This window comes from Somniosus microcephalus, chromosome 12 (genome assembly GCF_052327205.1).
Source record: "Somniosus microcephalus isolate GS21.2 chromosome 12, FLI_Smic_1.0, whole genome shotgun sequence".
Lineage (NCBI taxonomy): Eukaryota > Metazoa > Chordata > Chondrichthyes > Squaliformes > Somniosidae > Somniosus > Somniosus microcephalus.
In genome coordinates, this window is record NC_140998.1 from 128,938,892 (window position 1) to 128,958,033 (window position 19,142).

The 19,142-nt window shown below is 45.7% G+C and overlaps 1 protein-coding gene across 18 annotated transcripts in view; it reads right to left on the minus strand.

Annotated features, from left to right (window-relative positions):
* Window positions 1-19,142, minus strand: part of LOC147109520 (alpha-(1,6)-fucosyltransferase) — a 993,309-nt gene that overhangs the window by 568,780 nt on the left and 405,387 nt on the right. For 2 of the 18 annotated variants that reach the window (XM_086003545.1, XM_086003544.1), the window contains exon 1: window positions 3,110-3,218. The exons of the other annotated variants lie outside the window; for them this stretch is intronic. The gene's annotated coding sequence lies outside the window, so the exon portion shown is untranslated. Of the gene's footprint in view, window positions 1-3,109; window positions 3,219-19,142 lie in introns of those variants that run through there. 18 annotated transcript variants of the gene reach the window in all.

Below are 19,142 nucleotides of genomic sequence, written 5' to 3' on the forward strand. Positions count from 1 at the left end.
AGCATTTTGGGCCTCGAGACATTGCCGCTGTAGTAGGACTCCTGGGTGAACTTTTGTGTGGGGACTCCGGCGGTGTAGAGCTGGTCTGAGACCTGGGTGGGGAAGATGGCTGATTCCAAGATGGCGGCCCGCTCGGCGCGCACGAGGCAGTGAGGGCCGCATGGCTGGAAGAATAAGTGTCAGAGTTTTTCTGGGCCACGTCCAGCGATCGCGCAGTGGCCACCGCCTTTTTTAAGTCCAGGACCTCCTTCTCCAGCAGTCTCTGCCGGATATAATTCGATTTGAGGCCCGTGATGAAGGAATCGCGGACCAATTCGTCAGAGTACACGTTGGCCGTCACGGCCTTGCAGTTACAGTCCCGGACCAAGTCCTTTAGGCCCTGTAAGAAATCGTCCATTGATTCCTCGGGTCGCTGCCTGCGTGTAGCCAGCAGATGTCTGGCGTACACTTCGTTTACCGGCCTCTGGTATTGGGCCTTCAGGATAGTGATGGCCTCCGTGTAAGAGGTGGCGTCCCGGATGAACGAATAAATCCGATGACTAACGCGAGTAGTCAGTAGACTCAGTTTATCTACCTCGCTAGCGGATGAGGCCCCCGCGAAGAGTTCGAAGCACTTGAGCCAGTGTCCAAATTGATTTGATGCTTCAGCAGAATGTGGATCCAAGTCCAGACGCTCTGGTTTTAGGAGTCGATCCATCCTAGTATTCTTTAGTGATTAAAATTGATGTGCCTTCAATAACCACAAAACTAGAAGTTATAGACTTAAACAAGTTGGCTTTTAATCACTAAGATCAGAGCTAACATCTCAACACGCCGACTGGTTCACAGGAATGAGTCATACAGATCCTGGGATCTTTATGTAAGAGAAGTCAGGGGCGGAGCCAAGAGCTGGAACCTTCCAGGTTAGTCAGGAAAGAGGAAGTGAAACTATACACAGTGTGGGGGAGGGTAATATACATGAGTGCAAAACGAATACAGGAAATACAGGATCAAGACAAACAGATTTCATTACACCTTCCCACTTCAATATCACCCTAAACACTCGGTATGACCAATTGCTGCTGCTTTCAGCAGCTAACCATTCATTTCTCTCTGCTTACCCTTAATACTAACTGTCCCTATCTTCCATTTCAGGTCCACAAACTGTACAGGGCCCTGGGTGAGCAAAGGGAGAGGAGGGCAGCACAATGAAAGATGAAGCCTCATTCAACCTTACCCTTGTAGGCATCAGCTCAGATGTTGGCAGCATGTGTAGTTCGGAGAGTAGGTTAGACGAGTCTGCACAGGGAGTAAAGGCAGGGAGGGGGACTGGGCAGACCAGGAAACAGCTCGCTCGAGGGAGAACACACATCCGAGCTGCAGAGAGCACAGATAGTGACTTTGACTGCCTAGACTATAGGCTGTGTACCAGCTAATGAAGAATGACGCTTCTTGGTGTTGTTGGTCTTCTGTTAACTGTGCGGCTTTAACTTTCATACTAATGTTAAGGTGAGACAGGAGGTGGTTTAGGACATTAATGTGAGGGGTCAGGTGAGAACAGGGAGTGCTGGTGCATTGAAGAGGGCAGGGATTGTTCAGGTCCTCGATTAATTGCTGCCTGACAGCTCTGACAGTTGGCGTGAATGTTCACCCCCTTCTCTTCCTCGTCATCCTCATCTTCATTAGCATCTTTAGGCCCCTGGACTTCTTCCTCCCCAGTTGGATCCAAGGGTTGGCTAATTTATGGAGCATACAGCAGATTACCACAAATTTGGAGCTATACTGCGGAGCGCCTTCCAAATAGTTGAGGCAGTGCTTGACGAGGCCCATGGTCTGCTCGTTCAATTCCCTGGCTGACACATGGCTCCAATTATAGTGATTTTCATGTTCTGTGCTTGGGTTCCTGTCATAATTCATAAACCACGTGCTTGGGGCATATCCCCTGTACCCTAGCAGCCAGCCTGCACCCGACGATCTGAGAGGAATAGAGGGCATGTTGAGGACTGGCGCAGGATGAAGGTGTCATAACTACTGCCAGGAAACTGGGTATAAACCTGTATGATGTGCTGCCTATCTTCACACACCACCTGCACATTAATGCAGTGGAATCCCTTCCTGTTGACATACATGCCCGGGTCTTGATAATTTGAATGCGGTGGATTATTCCTTGCACTTGTGGGAAGCCTGAAAGCCTGGCAAAGTCAATAGCTCTCTTGAATAACAACAGAAAACGCTGGAAAAACTCAGCAGGCCAGGCAACATCAGTGAAGAGAGAAACAGAGTCAACGTCTCGGGTCGAAACCCTTCTGCAGAACTAAGAAAAAAGGCAGGAATTGACAGATTAAAAGACAGTTTGGGTGCTGGGAAATGGGGGAGGGGAAGAAAGAGTGGACATTAAGAGATATTCAAGGTGAGACGAGATAGTAATAGGATAGGTAAAGAAACAAACAACGGCTCTAGATGAAGTGTGAAATGCGCCGGCAGAGTGAAAGACAGCTGCCATGTGGGAGAGAGAAAAAAGGAAAAGGCACAAACCAAAAGTGTGGATAAAAAGCTCTCTTGTCCCGCCTTGCTTTATCCATGGAAAAGCAGATAAAAGCAGTTCCTCCTGGATTGGGTGACAGCCCAGATACAGTAGACACAGTATGCTGAGTGATGTTGCTGATAGCACCTGTTGCAGCCTGGAACGACCCCTGTGGCATTGAAATTCAGCGTGCGGTGACCTTGACAGCCACAGGTAGTGCTGTCCATGGCCTGCGTTGGGGCTCCAGCTCGGGTTACAACAGGTGACGCAACTCTGCGACCGCTTCCCTTGCGAAGCGGAGGCGCCAAAAGCACTGCTCCTCAGTCAGGCTGAGATATGACCTGAAGACCAGTGTGGTGTAGGGCCTCCCGCAGCCTCCCTTCTTCCCGCAGCGACTGCAGGTCTGTGGACTCGCCCTTGTTGGTGTGGCTGCTCGTCATCCCGACCGGCAGACCCAGCAGAACAACCGTGACAGCAGCAACTGTGCCGAATTGTAAAGACACAATACCGCAGCACGTCCAGAAAGTAGATTGAACACAATTTCAAGCACTGCAATTGCAGCCAAATCAAGCCCAACACACACCCGAGCAGGCTGAAATAACTAACCAGAGACTTAGCTTAATCGAGGTGAGATCCTTTTAAATAACACTTGTAAAGACTGCTTCCCGACTGTTCCGCCATGATTTACTAGGCAGACTTAAGAACTGTTGAATCAGATGCTGGCACAAACCAATTTCCCAAATGTGCTCTAAATCAGCGCAAGGACCCTCATTATAATATTTTAATTGGCTCCACGCTTAATTAAGGAAAGCGCCTGAGACGCCGAAGGGGCGCCCACAACAACATGGTGACCGGACAATTCCAGTGCGTTTCGGTCAAGTGTAATCTACACTAGAAGTAGATACGTTGTGGACCCATTTCACACCTAAAGAAACGTGCGAAGGAAGTCCAATTTCACCCCAAAAAGCAGAATTATAGTGCAAAGGAACAAGCACAATAAATGCAAAAAAAAGATACAATGTGAAAAAGAATAAAACAAAAGTGACAGGGAAAGAAAGCACCAAAAAACATCAAAGCAGAACATAAAGGCAGAGCGCCAGAACAGGGGCGAAAGACACAATGTTCCCATTAAAGGCGTGAATTTGAGCCATGTGCACATGGGAGTTAAGTAGTTATTTGATAACTTTATTTGTACTAATTTAGATTTGGCTCAATTTAAAAACTGAAATAAATCAAAATAAAAATATCAATTAAGGAATCAAACTAGACACAAAACATGGGTCAAAATGAAAATATATGTTATTTATAATGAAAGCAGCAAATTATGACTATGAAATGTTTGGTTGACAACAAGGATGGATTGAAGTGCAGAGTTTGGGATGGGCACATATAAATTCATGTAACAAAGAGTGGAATTCGACATTCCAGAGTTGTGTGTGTTAGATGCAAGCAGGTGGATGACTTTAAGATGGCAACCCATTGGGAGTAGAAGTGAAAAAAGATTGGAAGCCCAAGGACCTTAATTTACTTGAGGCTGCAATCCACGCTGAAGTGAAGACCCTTCATAGGAGTATTGTGTTGGACCTCTAGGTGGATTGGGCAGAAGTAATTAAAGGTCAAATGGAGACCGATACCCAAATGAGATAAAAATAAGTAACACATTAAGTGGTGGCTCCCTGAGGTGAAATGGTGCAGCAGATGCAATGGGAATATATAGTTAGATACGCCATTGCAATAGTTGTCAACAATAAATTGTGCAGGGATAACATTAACTGGGATCCAGAGTGTACTCCAGCGACAACAATAAAGGATGTGCAAACACTGGGTGATAAGAAAATGAAAAAGACAGGCAAAGCAACCAGTGGTTGCATTAAATATGAGCACAAATTATGTTTTGGACTGAGGATCTGAGAAACTAATGAAGGAACAGAAGATTGTGGTAAATAAGTTGAAATAAAAGAATGCCAACTGATGGTTTTTAGGATGCTTCCAGTGTAATTTCGACACATGGAAATAATAAGCAGGATAATTCAATTCAATGAGAGGTCATTGAAGTTCTGCATAGAAAATAGAAATGACTTTGTAGATATATATGGGAATTTTCAGTCCAATTTTAATATCCCAAGGTGAGCAGAGCAATGGAAAGGGAGGATCTAAAGCACAAGCAACTTCATTGTGGTAATCAATTCTTTTTAATTCAATATGTGAAGAGAACGGAGAAAGATCTTATTTTAGATTTAATGTCAAATAGGCCATCAGAACTATTTGGTAACTAGCTGATGAATACTCGGGCTCCAGTGAGCTGTTCATAGTTAAATTTGATATCATAATAACACCAAGACCAAAACTCATAAATAAGAGCAAATTATGAGCTGTGGGGTGAGCTTGGGGCAAGATTTAAGCATCAAGCATAACCAGAAACTAAACCAATGGCATGAAAAAACTGTTTTAAAAGATATACAAAGGATACAGAAGGTAGTGAGGATTGGGAATTATGTCAAAGTTAGTTGCGGATGACTAACACAAGTATCAGAAAAGATAAGAAGGCAAGGTGGAAGATAAATAGCAGAGGGAGAGAGCAGAGAGGGAGCTGTTTAGCTGGGTTAGATGTAGACCAAGGGTTAAAAACTAGATTTGTCATTTAAGAGTAAACATTTTTTGTGAGAAAATCAGAAAATATATAAAATGAATCCTTCACGTAAATCTTCACTCATGAAGCCTATGGACAATTCCCAGATTCAGTGGAACTGCCTGAAGAATCTACAACATACCATAAGGTCAATAAACACTATTTTACAAAGGAATTTAATGGATTGCATTTCTTGAGGGCACTTGGCTCACAAGCAATACACTCTGGCATCTGCAAAAGAAAATAATAACTTGTATTTATATAGCACCTTTAACATAGTAAAATGTCCCAAGGCGCTGCACAGGAGTATTTTAAGACAAAAAATTTGGCACCGAGCCACATTAGGAGAAATTAGGGCAAGTGACCAAAAGCTTGGTCAAAGAGGTAGGTTTTAAGGAGCGTCTTAAAGGAGGAAAGAGAGGTAGAGAGGCGGAGAGGTTTAGGCAGGGAATTCCAGAGCTTAGGGCCTAGGCAACAGAAGGCATGGCCACCAATGGTTGAGCGATTATAATCAGGGATGCTCAAGAGGGCAGAATTAGAGGAGCGCAGATATCTCGGGGGGTTGTGGGGCTGGAGGAGATTACAGAGATAGGGAGGGGCGAGGCCAGGGAGGGATTTGAAAACAAATATGAGAATTTTTAAAATCGAGGCGTTGCTTAACCAGGAGCCAATGTAGGTCAGCGAGCACAGGGGTGATGGGTGAACGGGACTTGGTGCGAGTTAGGACATGAGCAGCCGAGCTTTGGATGACCTCAAGATTACATAGGGTAGAATGTGGGAGGCCAACCACGAGTGCATTGGAATTGTCAAGTCTAGAGGTAACAAAGGCATGAATGAGGGTTTCAGCAGCAGATGAGCTGAGGCAAGGGCAGAGACGGGCGATGTTAGAGGTGGGAATAGGCGGTCTTAGTTATACTGCAGATATGTGGTCGGAAGCTCATTTCAGGGTCAAATATGACACCAAGGTTGTGAACAGTGTGGTTCAGCCTCAGACAGATGTTAGGGAGAGGGATGGAGTCAGTGGCTAGGGAATGGAGTTTGTGGCGGGGACCGAAAACAATGGCTTCGGTGGAGAAAATTTCTGCACATCGAGAACTGAATGTCGGACATGCAGTCTGACAATTTAGAGACTGTGGTGGTGAGGTAGAGCTGGGTATCGTCAGCGTACATGTGGAAAGTGATGCTGTTTTCAGATGATGTCGCCAAGGGGTAGCATGCAGATGAGAAATAGGAGGAAGCCAAGGATAGATCCTTGGGGGACACCAGAGATAACGATGCGGGAGTGGGAAGAGAAGTCGTTGCAGGTGATTCTCTGGCTACGATTAGATAGATAAAAATGGAACCAGGTGAGTGCAGTCTCACCTAGCTGGACGACGGTGGAAAGGCGTTTGAGAAGGATGCAGTGGTCAACCATGTCAAAGGCTGCAGACAAGTCAAGAAGGACGAGGATAAGTGACAAAACAGGCCAGGCTCTGATTGATATTTTCAGGAGCTCTATAAATACCAGAGCAAGAGGAAAATACATACAAATATTCAAAAAAGAATTTCACTTTAATTGGTAAAATGGAGACAAGTTAGTCTGACATTAGCAATGGGGAAAAATTCTCAATAACGTTCTAGAGAGTTGCTGCAAATGACCACCTAAAGAGCACAGAGGCTTCAAGGGGTAGCCAGTATTGATTTAGAGGCAATAGTTTATGCCTCATATTGAAATTTTGTTAGGGGTAACTGAATTGTTGGAATGAGCCAAGCCTTCTTTTCTTATATAACATTTATTTGGATGTTCAGAAAGCACTTGATAAAGTTTCATTCTGAGATTTTTAAAGACGATTAAGGCTAGTGAATTCATGACAAAATTAGCTTACGGGATTGGCAGCATACAGCAGATGTCTGTGTGAGTGAATGGTTAAGTTCCACAGGGGTTAATTCAGTCACCCACCCCCACCCCCTTTGCTGGTCACACAATTAATAAATAGAGAGAAGACTAAATGCAATATAATTAGAATTTCAGATGCGATTATATGATCTGCATAGGGGAAATTGATACTATTCATAATTTGTATGACTCAAGCAAGTTGAATAAGGAAAGTAGGGCAGATTTCATTACGGATAAATTAAAGTAGTATGCATTGGTATGGCAAAGATGAAATATCTACATACAATACATAGATGGAATTAATGATAGGAGAAATTGTAAGTGACCTGAGGAAGGAATGAGCTTGATGCCCTGAATGGTGAGATGTCCCCTGCTGGTGGTGTCAGAATTATCGTAATTATGGTGCACTATGCCAAGAGATTTTATTTTGTTTACATTTTAAAAATGCAACAATTGCTAGCCATCAATGAAGACCACTTGGATCAACAAAGAAACACTAACTATCTTAGTGGGAGTACAATTCGGCATTCTATGCTGTAACGTAGTGACTGTAATGCCAAACAGTAATTTTACAAACAAATGGGTCAAAAGTGTTGTGTCGGTACCTTTCTACCTAGACACAATTTAGGACTCAGAACTCAGAGATTCAAACATGAAGTGCTTTATTGGAAGGAAAGGAAGTTCTGGAAAGTTCCGAACAAAGAGAGCTAAAATTTAACCGAGAACACCCAACCATTTATCTCCTGTGACAGCGCCACCACAGGTGGGAGGAGAACACACAATAGAACACACAATACATAACATTTCCTCCCCTCTTAAATGGAAGGTCCACGTTATTCCTCAACAGGTAAGTTACTTTCAATGCACTCAACGAACCTAGGGTAGAGGTAGACTGCCTCAAACCCTGACTTTACCCTGGGGTTTATTCTGCCCCAGTCTTGTGGGTAAGTCACTAAGCCTACAGGTCCAAGCGTCTTGGAGGCCGCCGCTCTCTGACAGGATACCGGCGGTCATCGCTGGCTTCCACAGCAGTAGGCATTGACATAGGCCTGGATGGAGAAGGTGCCTGTGTCAGTTGAAAGTCAGGAGTTTGCACAGGTGGAACAGTCTCTTTGACTTCCTGTGTTGGAGAAGAGCACTGTGGCAAAGGATGCTGGTTTGCGGTATCATCCGGAAACAGTTCAGGCCAACCAGCCATTGGAGCCTCTGTGGCTGTCTCTGCTCCTAGCAACAGTTGATCTGTGCGTCTTCTCCAGACGATGTCCTCAGCAGTCTCAACCGTGTAAGACACCGGGCCTGTCTGCGCGATCACCATAGCAGGAACCCATTTCAGTCCAGTGTTGTAGTTTCGAGCTAGGACGTGCTCTCCCGGATGAAACCGTCTCTCCTTGGCTCTTTTCTCTCTCTTTTCAACTTGAGCTTGTTGTTGACAATGGACAACCTGTTCTGCCCTTGGAGGTTTGAGTAAGTCAAAACTTGTCCGCAACTGCCTCTTCATCATGAGCGAAGCGGGGGAAGTTTTGGTTGTGGCATGCGGCTCGTTCCTGTAGGACAACAGGAAGCTGTTCAGACGTTGGTGGATTGAGCCCTGACCTTGCGATGCCTTCAAGGCGTGCTTCAAAGTTTGCACGAACCTTTCTGCCTGGCCGTTAGTAGAGGGATGATAGGGCGCAGACCTGATGTGTTGGACACCATTCACATGCAGGAAGGTTGCAAACTCCTGTGATACAAATTGTGGACCGTTGTCACTTATGAGTTGTTCCGGTGAGCCATAACGGCTGAACATCTCACCAAGTTTCTCAATTGTTTTCTCTGCCGTAGTAGGCCTCATCACAGCGACCTCTGGCCACTTGCTACGAGCGCCCACAACCACCATAAACATCTTCCCTTCGAAAGGACTGGCGAAGTTCACATGTACTCGCTGCCACACTTCTGCAGGCCAATGCCAGGGGTGTAGGGTTGCCAGCTGTGGAACATTCCAGACCCTTTGACATGGGGAACATGTTTTGGCTTTCTCCTCAATATTCCCATCGAGACCTGGCCACCAGAAGTAGCTTCTTGCCATTTCCTTCATCCGAACCATCCCACTGTGGCCTGTATGAAGTTGTTGCAGTATAGGTTCCCTCAGAGGTGGCGGAATGATGACACGGCGTCCCCAAAGAAGACAACCTGCCTGGACGGAGAGCTCATTTCTTTTTGAAACGTAAGGTTTCAAACTAGGAAAATCTCCGATCGCTCTCCCTCGAATGACATCGTCCATTACCTCAGACAGGACTGGATCGTTGCGGGTGTACCTTCGCACCTGAACTGCAGTGATAGGTGCTCCCTCCACTTGTCTAAAGTAGAAGATGTCTATCTGACGAGGCTCTGGGGGAGTAACAGGCAAGGGTAGCCTCGAGAGACCGTCTGCGTTGCCGTGCAAGTCTGATTTGCGATATTTGATGTCGTATGTGTGTCCTGACAACAGTAAAGCCCACCTTTGCATCCTGCTTGCAGCGAGAGATGGAATTCCGGTGTGGGGCCCGAAGATTGAAGTCAATGGACGGTGGTCCATCAGGAGTGTGAACCTTCTCCCAAACAGGTACTGATGAAATTTTTGAATTCCAAAAACGATTCCCAAGGCCTCGCGCTCGATCTGCGCATAGTTACTCTCGGCCTTGTTCAAGGTGCGTGATGCGAAGGCGATAGGTTTCTCTTCACCCGAAGGCATGATGTGGGATATGACTGCTCCCACACCATATGGTGATGCATCACATGCTAGCTGCACGGGTAGCTTTGGGTCGAAGTGTGTCAGGACCTCCGAATTCAGCAATGCTTTCTTTGCTTGGGCGAAAGCTTCGTTGCACAGTTCAGTCCATTTCCATGTTTTGCCTTGACATAGCAACTGATGTAACGGCTTCAGCAATGTTGCTAAGTCTGGAATAAACTTCCCATAGTAGTTAAGTAGCCCCAGAAATGAACGTAACTGGCTCACATTCTGGGGTGCTGGGGCCTCCACGATCGCCTTGACCTTTGGCGGCGCCTTATGCAGGCCAGTAGCGTCAATCACATGCCCCAGGTACTCAACTGAAGACTGAAAGAATTCACATTTGTCTTTACAAACTCTGAGTCCGTATTCTTTCAGTCGTTGTAGTGTCGCATCCAAGTTCAGAAGATGATCCTCCTCATTTGTCCCAGTGACAAGGATGTCGTCCAGGTAGCACTGGACTCCTGGCAGTCCACTCAAAATCTGATCCATTGCCCTTTGGAATAGAGCAGGGACCGACGTAATTCCAAACGGAAGGCGGCAGTACCTGTATAGCCCCTTGTGTGTCACAATTGTCAGCAGCTCCTTTGATTTGTCATCGACATGCATTTGTAGATAAGCCTGGCATAAGTCTATTTTGCTGAACTTTTGCCCTCCGGCCAGGCCCGTAAAAAGATCAATGAGGGGAAGAGGGTACTGTTCCACAGACAGCACCGGGTTAATAGTCACTTTAAAATCCCCGCAGATTCGAACAGATCCATCCTTTTTCAGGACAGGAACAATGGGTGTGGCCCATTTGCTCACACTCACAGGCTCCAGGACTCCATTCTCGCCTAAGGCCTCCAAGTTAGCCTCAACTTTTGGCCAAATTGCATAGGGTACAGGTCGGGCTTTGTGAAACTTCGGCTTGCTGTCAGGTTTAATGTCCAGTCTCACGCTAATCTTTTTCATGCTCCCAAGTTCCCCACTGAAGAGTTCTGCATGTTTGTTTAACACTGCAGTCAGACCTGACTCCCCTTTTGACATCATGCGGACTGCAGGCCAGTCCAGCGTGATTTTCTCTAGCCACGCACGTCCCAGTAGCGATGGGTAATTTCCCTTTACCACATATAGTGGCAGTTTTGAAGTCTGTCCGTTCAATTTAACTGTCACCTCAATGACGCCTCTCATGGCCATAGGTTCGCCGGTATACGTCTTTAGCACAATGTTTGTTGGCTGAAGGGTAAGATGCTTTAGCATTTTGTTGTAGACAGTGTCTGAAACAAGGGACACAGCCGCGCCTGTGTCCACCTCCATCCGCACTGATTGTCCCTCCACCAGTGGTGACACCCAGTAGCCATTTGAACCACCTGCAACCGTCAGTATGTGCACCTCTTCCTCCTCAGAGGTGTCGCTCCCCTCTGTTTTGTTTGTTCCATCATACTGCACTGAATGAACACTCTTTTTCCTCTCTTGTCCAACTACGGACATTTTGCTTCCATGCTTCCCAGCTCTGTCTGTTCTATTTTTACCTCTACAGGCGCGTTCAATGTGACCCTTTTTGCCACAATTTCGGCATTCCAGCTCCGTACACCAGCAGTCATTAGCGTGATGGCCCGTTTTCCCACAACAGTAACATATGCCGTTCCGCGCACCTTTAGGCTCAGACGACACCTTGTGAACTCTCCCTATTGAACTCAACTGGTGAGCCTCCTTTTCTGCCATCTCCATGGAGACACTAACTTCAATGGCCTTTTCAAGAGTAAGGTTGTCCTCAGTAAGAAGGCGCTTCTGTGTGGCTGCATTTTGCAGACCACACACAAGTCTGTCTCTAATGGTGTCATTCAGCACCTCCTTGAACTGGCAGTGTTCCGACAACCTTTTTAAAGCAGCAATAAACATCGTCACTGATTCCCCCTCCTCTTGATTCCGTTTGTGAAATCTAAATCTCTCAGCAATAACCAGAGGTTTTGGTGAAAAATGTGCTCCAAGAATTTCCACTAGTTGCTTATATGTTTTAGTTCCTGGCTTATCTGGCTGCACGAGGCTGCGAAGTAAATTGAAAGTCTTCGGCCCGATTACACTCAAAAAGGTAGGCACGACCTTTTCATTTGCCACCGCATTCGCCAATACAAAATAGTCAAAACGTTCCGTATATTCGCTCCATTGCTCCACATTTTCATCAAAATCACCGATGTTTCCTAATATAGTAGCCATCTCACGTTTCAAATTAAATTTTCTGTTTACTCACTGCACCCGTAACGTACGCAGATTCATCCGCTCCTCGTTACCACTTGTTGTGTCGGTACCTTTCTACCTAGACCCAATTTAGGACTTAGAACTCAGAGATTCAAACATGAAGTGCTTTATTGGAAGGAAAGGAAGTTCTGGAAAGTTCCGAACAAAGAGAGCTAAAACTTAACCGAGAACACCCAACCATTTATCTCCTGTGACAGTGCCACCACAGGTGGGAGGAGAACACACAATAGAACACACAATACATAACAAAAAGGGTAAGCATTTCTTTGAGATAACTCACTACTGCATTAGTACGCTGCTGAGGCAAATGGAAATGAGTCTGATTACCCAGGATTTATGTTACTGAGGTTGGACCATAATCTGCTTAAATATAGTATGGCTTTTGTCAGGACCAACAGTTTAAATTAACATTGGAGGCTTCACAACATCTGACATTTTTGGTTTGGGAGTTTGCAGGCAGCATGTGCTAACTTCAGTCTCAAGTCAGCTAAGGTTGAATAAAATGCCTCTAAAAGGGGGAGGAAATGAGAAGAACGGGATGCTAGGGTAGAAAGCTCATGGCGTAAATCCACAGACATAACACAGAGTGAGAGAACAGCTGTGGGAGACAAGCAGTGAAAGGAGAAAAATAAATAGAACGAATGAAAGGAAAATAGAAACAAAGCTGGAGTTCTACAAGGCCGAGTTAAATATATTAAAAAGTCATAAATAAACCTCAGCTGAGATTGGTCACAATGGTGTTAACCACTGGACTGAGGGTTGATCAGTCTTAGATCAAGGCTCAGTCAGTCAGTCACAATTCATGTTCGAAACACAGAACAATCTTCTGACAAACACAAAATGCACAAGCGGTGCTGACTGTATTGAGAGGGAGCACAGAAGGAACAGATGGAACAGCCACACCATGTGCATTGCAATAAATTCTTTTGCATATTGTGACACAAATTGTGTTACCACACTGCCAGGCTTAGCTAAGAAAGAGGTTTACCCAATACTTGTGAAAGAAAATCTAAATATAGCCCACAGGTGTAGATTTTTGTTGTTGGCTTTACAGAGCAAGTGTCCTTGTCTCTGATTAAACAAACTTAAGCTTGAACCTGATAAGGATACTTGTAACCAACACAACAAAGGCATGAGATTCACACTTACAGTGCAGGTCAACTGAGGAATCAAAGCAACTTTGCTGTAACAAGGATGCAGGAGTCCTTCATACTGCACCAAAAATGTTCATAGAATTTCAGTTAGATCAGGAGATGAATATAAAATGGCCAGTCATTTTTGCTCCTACATTCTTATTTTGTCTCTCCAGTTTTCTTAGCGCCAACCCCCACCCCACCCACTCCTGAAGGTGGCTTCTAGGCGCCGGAATATTAAGTCTCAGCGAGCTATTTAATCATAGGCTTTATCACAGCCTTGTCTGATCCTCTCCTTCTTCAACATCTGCACTTTCAGTAGGGATCACTAAATAGTGATCAGAAGGAAGATGGTTGTGGTGGCTGGAGGTCAATCATCACAGCCCCAGGACATCGCTGCAGGAGTTGCTCAGGGCAGTGTCCTAGGCCCAACCATCTTCAACTGCTTCATCAATAACCTTCCCTCCAACATAAGGTCGGAAGTGGGGATGTTCGCTGGTGACTGCACTGTGTTCAATGCCATTCGCAACTCCTCAGATAATGAAGCAGTCCATACCCGCATGCAGCAAGACCTGGACAATATTCAGGCTTGGGCTGATAAGTGGCAAGTAACATTCACGCCACACAAGTGCGAGGCAATGACTATCTCCAACAAGCGAGCATCCAACCACCGCCCCTTGACATTCAAGTGCTGGAAAATGGGATTAGAATAGACAGGGCTTGATGGCCGGCGTAGACACGATGGGCCGAAGAGCCTCTTTCTGTGCTGTATAACTCTCTCTCTATGAACCCCCCACCATCAACATCCAGGGGTTCACCATTGACCAGAAACTTAACTGGACCAGCCACATAAATACTGTGGCCACAAGAGCAGGTCAGAGGCTAGGTATTCTGCGGCGAGTATCTCACTTCCCGACTCCCCAAAGCCTTTCCACCATCTACAAGGCACAAGTAAGGCATGTGCTGGAATACTTTCCACTTGCCTGGATGAGTGCAGCTCCAACAACACTGAAAAAGCTCAACACCATCCAAGCCAAAGCAGTCCTCTTGATTGGCACCCCATCCACCACCTTAAACATTCACTCCCTCCACCACTGGCGTACCGTGGCTGCAGTGTGTACCATCTACAAGATACACTGCAGCAACTCGCCTAGGCTTCTTCGGCAGCACCTCCTAAACCCTTGACCTCTACCACCTAGAAAGACAAGGGCAGCAGGCGCAAGGGAACACCACCACCTCCAAGTTCCCCTCCAAGTCACACACCATCCTGACTTGGAAATATATCGCCAATCCTTCATCATCGCTGGGTCAAAATCCTGGAACTCCCTCCCTAACAGCACTGTGGGAGTACCTTTGCCACATGGACTGCAGCGGTTCAAGGCGGCGGCTCACCACCACCTTCTCAAGGGCAATTAGGGATGGGCAATAAATGTTGGCCTTGCCAGTGATGCCCACATCCCATGAACGAATAAAAAAAAAGCTCATTCTTTTCTACAGGACTTGGAATGTTAGGTTCCACAGCTGCTTTGGATGAACTCGACTAACTCACAAAGGTCAAAAAGGTAATTACAGATTAAGGAGGCCATTCTTCCCATTTACCTCATTCCTCCCAAGTCAGGGTATCATACAGCACAGAAGGAGGCCATTCAGCCCATCATGCAAGTGCCAGCTCTCTGAAAAAACTACAAATTAGTCCCACATCCCTGCTCTTTCCCCGTGGCTCTGCAAATTTTACCTTTTTCAGTATAAATCCAATTCCATTTTGAAAGTTACTATTCAATCTGCTGACACCACCCTTTCAGGCAGTACATTCCAGATCATAACAATTCACTGAGTAAATAAATTCTCCTCATCTCCCCCGTAGCTTTTTCGCCAATGATCTTAAATATGTGTCCTCTTGTTACCGAGCCTCCTGCTAGGTTCTACATTCTCGATAGGTTCCCCTCATCGATTGGGTGACCGTTTTGCGGAACACCTCCGTTCAGTCCGTAAGGATGACCCCGAGCTTCCGGTCGCCTGTCATTTTAATTCACCGCCCCATTCCCACTCAGACCTCACTGTACTCGGGCTCTTGCATTGTTCCACGGAAGCTCAGCGTAAGCTCGAGGAACAGCACCTCATCTTCCGATTAGGCACTTTACAGCCTTCCGGACTCAATATCGAGTTCAACAATTTCAGATCATAACCTCGGCCCCTATTACATTTTTACTTATATTTTTTATCCACACCTTTGTTTTGACCCTTCCCCCCCCCTTTTTTTCTCTCCCACATGGCAGCTGTCTCCCATTCTGCCAGCGCATTTCACACCTAATCTAGAGCCGTCTTTTGTCTCCACTAGTCCTATCACCATCTCATCTCGTTTTGAATACCTTTTAATGTCTCTTCACTTCTCTTTTGTTCTCTCCCAGCCCCCATACTGGCCTTTTAATCGGTTTCATTTCCTGTGCTTCTTCAGTCTTGACAAAGGGTTTTGACCCAAAACGTTGTCTATTTTCTCTCCACGGATGTTGCCTGGCCTGCTGAGTTTTTCCAGCATTTTCTGTTGTTATATCCCCTCATCACAGCATCTAAATCCCTCTAAATGATTCCAGAGTTGTTGGCATGACCAGAGCATTGAACAGTTTCAGCAGGATGGGCTCAGATGGCAGATTTGGCAATGTAGCTCAGCATACTGTTACATTTATTGATTACTGCTCTGCAATGATTGAACGTGCTAGGTGTTGAGTCTAATATCACTCCCATTTTTCTTTCAGCCTCTCTTCTAGCTAGTTCAACATGATCGATTGAATGAATGGGACCCATTGCTTTATCCAGTGTGTAATACCTTGCACTTATCCATATTGAATTTAACTGGCTTTGTGTGCTGCCCCTTTACTGATTTTATTTCAGTCCTCTATCGTTCTTGTCTGCCTTGTCAAACTTAACTATTAGAGTGCGTGAATTTTACCGAATTGCATTTGGTTTCTCAATCGAGATTGTTTATATAGACTAGGAACAGTAGGAGCACTCGCACATCTCTGGGGAAGTACATCCCCTGAACAGAACTCGCTACATCCTTTTACAAACATGTTCTTATTCACTTCAAGATTTTATCTTTGATACCCAGTGCCTTAAGCTTGTATATAAGTCTTCCATACAGAACCTTATCAGAAGCTTTCTAGAAGTCCAAGTGCACTAAATTTTAGAATTTCCCAGGATCAACATGGGAATATAATTCCTCCAAAAAGGGCAAGGAGTTGGTCAGACAGTTCTCAAACCTGTTTATTGCTATTTACCGAGTTATTTTCACACAGGTAATCCTTCATTGACCTTCATGATTAAGTCCATTATTTTGCTAGTTATTGATGCTTCTGAGATTCTACTTACATCACAGTTCCCAGCTGCAACAACAGTCTCAAGCTCAGTCACCATATGACAGGAGAATGGTAGCATTCTCATCCCTGTGCCAGAGGTGCAGTGTTCAAATCCCACTCCAGACAGTCCTGGCGGATGGAGACAGGAGTTCTAGTTCTGAATTTTGAGTTGAGTATTCAGTGGAATACTCACAGCCAGCGAGTGTGGGTGCCCCCAATTGTATGGGTTGTGCAAGCCCATAAAACCATCTCACCGTATAGGATTAACAGCCCTGTCACTGGTATAAAGATGGCCATGGAAGGAGTGTTCATGTCATGGCATGTTAGACCATTAATCAGCCTGCAGATCCTTCCACTACTTCACACTATTCTCCAAGGGAAGTTTGTGAAAATATGGATACAACAACTTTATTACAAATGCTACTTGCATTAATGATAACTTGCATTTATCAAGCACCTTTAAAAGGTCCCAACCTTTGCAGGGTAGAAAAAGTGCCAAGCCGTTTCGAGAGGGGACCGAAGGTAATTTGAGAAGGCTTTTGAAGGTGGTGAGGAAGGGACAGGTGCAGAGGTTTGAAGAAGAGTAGCACTGAAGCAGCTGGAAGCTGTCACCAAACATGGGGCAAGGGCAGGGTAGATGCACAATAGGCCAGAGGCTAGAGAACGCTGCAGATGTCAGGTGGAGTAAGGACATTGAGGGATTTGTTGACAAGGATGAGGATGGGGAACTAATGTAGGATAGCGAGGATGGGGCGGATGGGCGCAGTGGGCCGTTAAAGTTTGGACAGTTTATAGTTAATGCAGGATGAATGCCAGGAAGCTGGTAAAGAGGGTGCTGGGGAAGTCAAGTCTAAAGGTTTTGGCAGCAGGGAGAGTCAGATAGGAGCACAAATGGGAAGTGTTATGTAGATGGAAATAAGTGATCTTGGGAGTGGATAAAATATGGAGTTTCAAGTTCAACTCTAGGCTAAACAAAATGCCATGGTCTCATGCAGTCTGATTGAGCCAAAGCAGCAGCCAGGGATGGGGACAGAGTCTGTAGCAAAGTTGCAAAGTTTTTAGCAGGGGCCAAAAGCAATGGCGTCAGTCTTCCCAATGTGCAATTGTAGGGAATTCTGGCTCATCCATGACATAACATCAGATAAGCAGTCTGACAGCACAGAGGTGGAAGTGGGATGTGGTGAAGAGGTACGGGTGGTTGACGTCAGCATATATATATTTATGAGGGGCAACATGCAATTGACGAAGATGAGGGAACCAAGGGCAGATTTTTGGGAACTCCAGACTTGTCCATGTGGGAGTTGGAGCAGAAGCCATTATTGCAGATGAGCTGGCTGTGTTGGGACAGGTGGGAGTGGAACCACCCAAAGCCAGTTCCACTGAGGTAAGGAACAGAAGACAGGTCTTCTTTTGCTACTTTTAATGATTTGTAAATCTCTAGATCCCTTTGCTCCTCTACCCCAGATAGACTCTTATTTTCCAAGGAGTACGTGGCCTCCTTATCCCTCCTACCAAAATGCGCCACCTCGCACTTATCTATATTGAAATGAATTTGTCATTTATGGTGCCCATTCTGCAAGTTTAACAGCTTCTTGTATTAAGTCGCAGTCCTTCTCAGACTTAACTACACGCTCAATTTGGTGCCATCCGCAAATTTTGGCATTGTACTTCTGACGCGCACCCCCCCCCCCAAACCCCCGAGTCCAAACCGTTTATGTAAATTGTGAACAACAGTGGCCCCAGCACCGATTCCTGTGAAACACCACCTTCCTCCAGTATGAGTAAATACGTTTAATATCATTAACCCCTACTCTCTGTTTTAGTCATCAACAGTGCTATGAAGCAGCACTGACTCACCAATAACCTGCTCACCGATTGGGTTCCGCCAGGACCACTTGGCTTCAGACCTCATTACAGCCTTGGTCCATACATGGACACAAGACATGAATTCCAGAGGTGAGGTGAGAGTGACTGCCCTTGACATCAAGGCAGCATTTGACTGCGTGTGGCACAAGAAACTCTAGTAAAACTGAAGTCAATGGGGATCAGGGGAAAACTCTCCAGCGGCTGGAGTCATAACTGGCACAAAGGAAGATGGTTGTGGTTGTTGGAGGTTAATTATTTCAGCCCCAGGACATGATTGCAGGAGTTCCTCTGGCCCAACTATCTTCAGTAGCTTCATCAATGACTTTCCCTCCATCAAAAGGACAGAAGCGGGGCTGTTCACTGACTTTGGCACAGTGTGCAGCTCCATTTGCAATTCCTCAGATAATGAAGCAGTCCATGTCCGCATGCAGCAAGACCTGGATAACATCCAGGCTTGGGATGATATGTGACAAGTAACATAATCTTCTGTGGCCAGTGGCTCATCACCTGATCTCCTAAAGCCTCCCTACCATCTACAAGGCACAAGTCAGGAGTGTGATGGAATACTCTCCACTTGTCTGGATGGGTGCAGCTGCAACAACACACAATAAGCTCAGCACCATCCAGGACAAAGCAATCCACTTGATCGGCACTTCATCCACTAGTCTAAACATCCACCCCCTCCCAACACCAGTGTACCATGACTGCAGTGTCTACTATTTGCAGAATGCACTTCAGCAGCTTGCCAAGGCTTCTTCTCTACCACCTCCAAAACCTCACAATCTCCATCACCTAGAA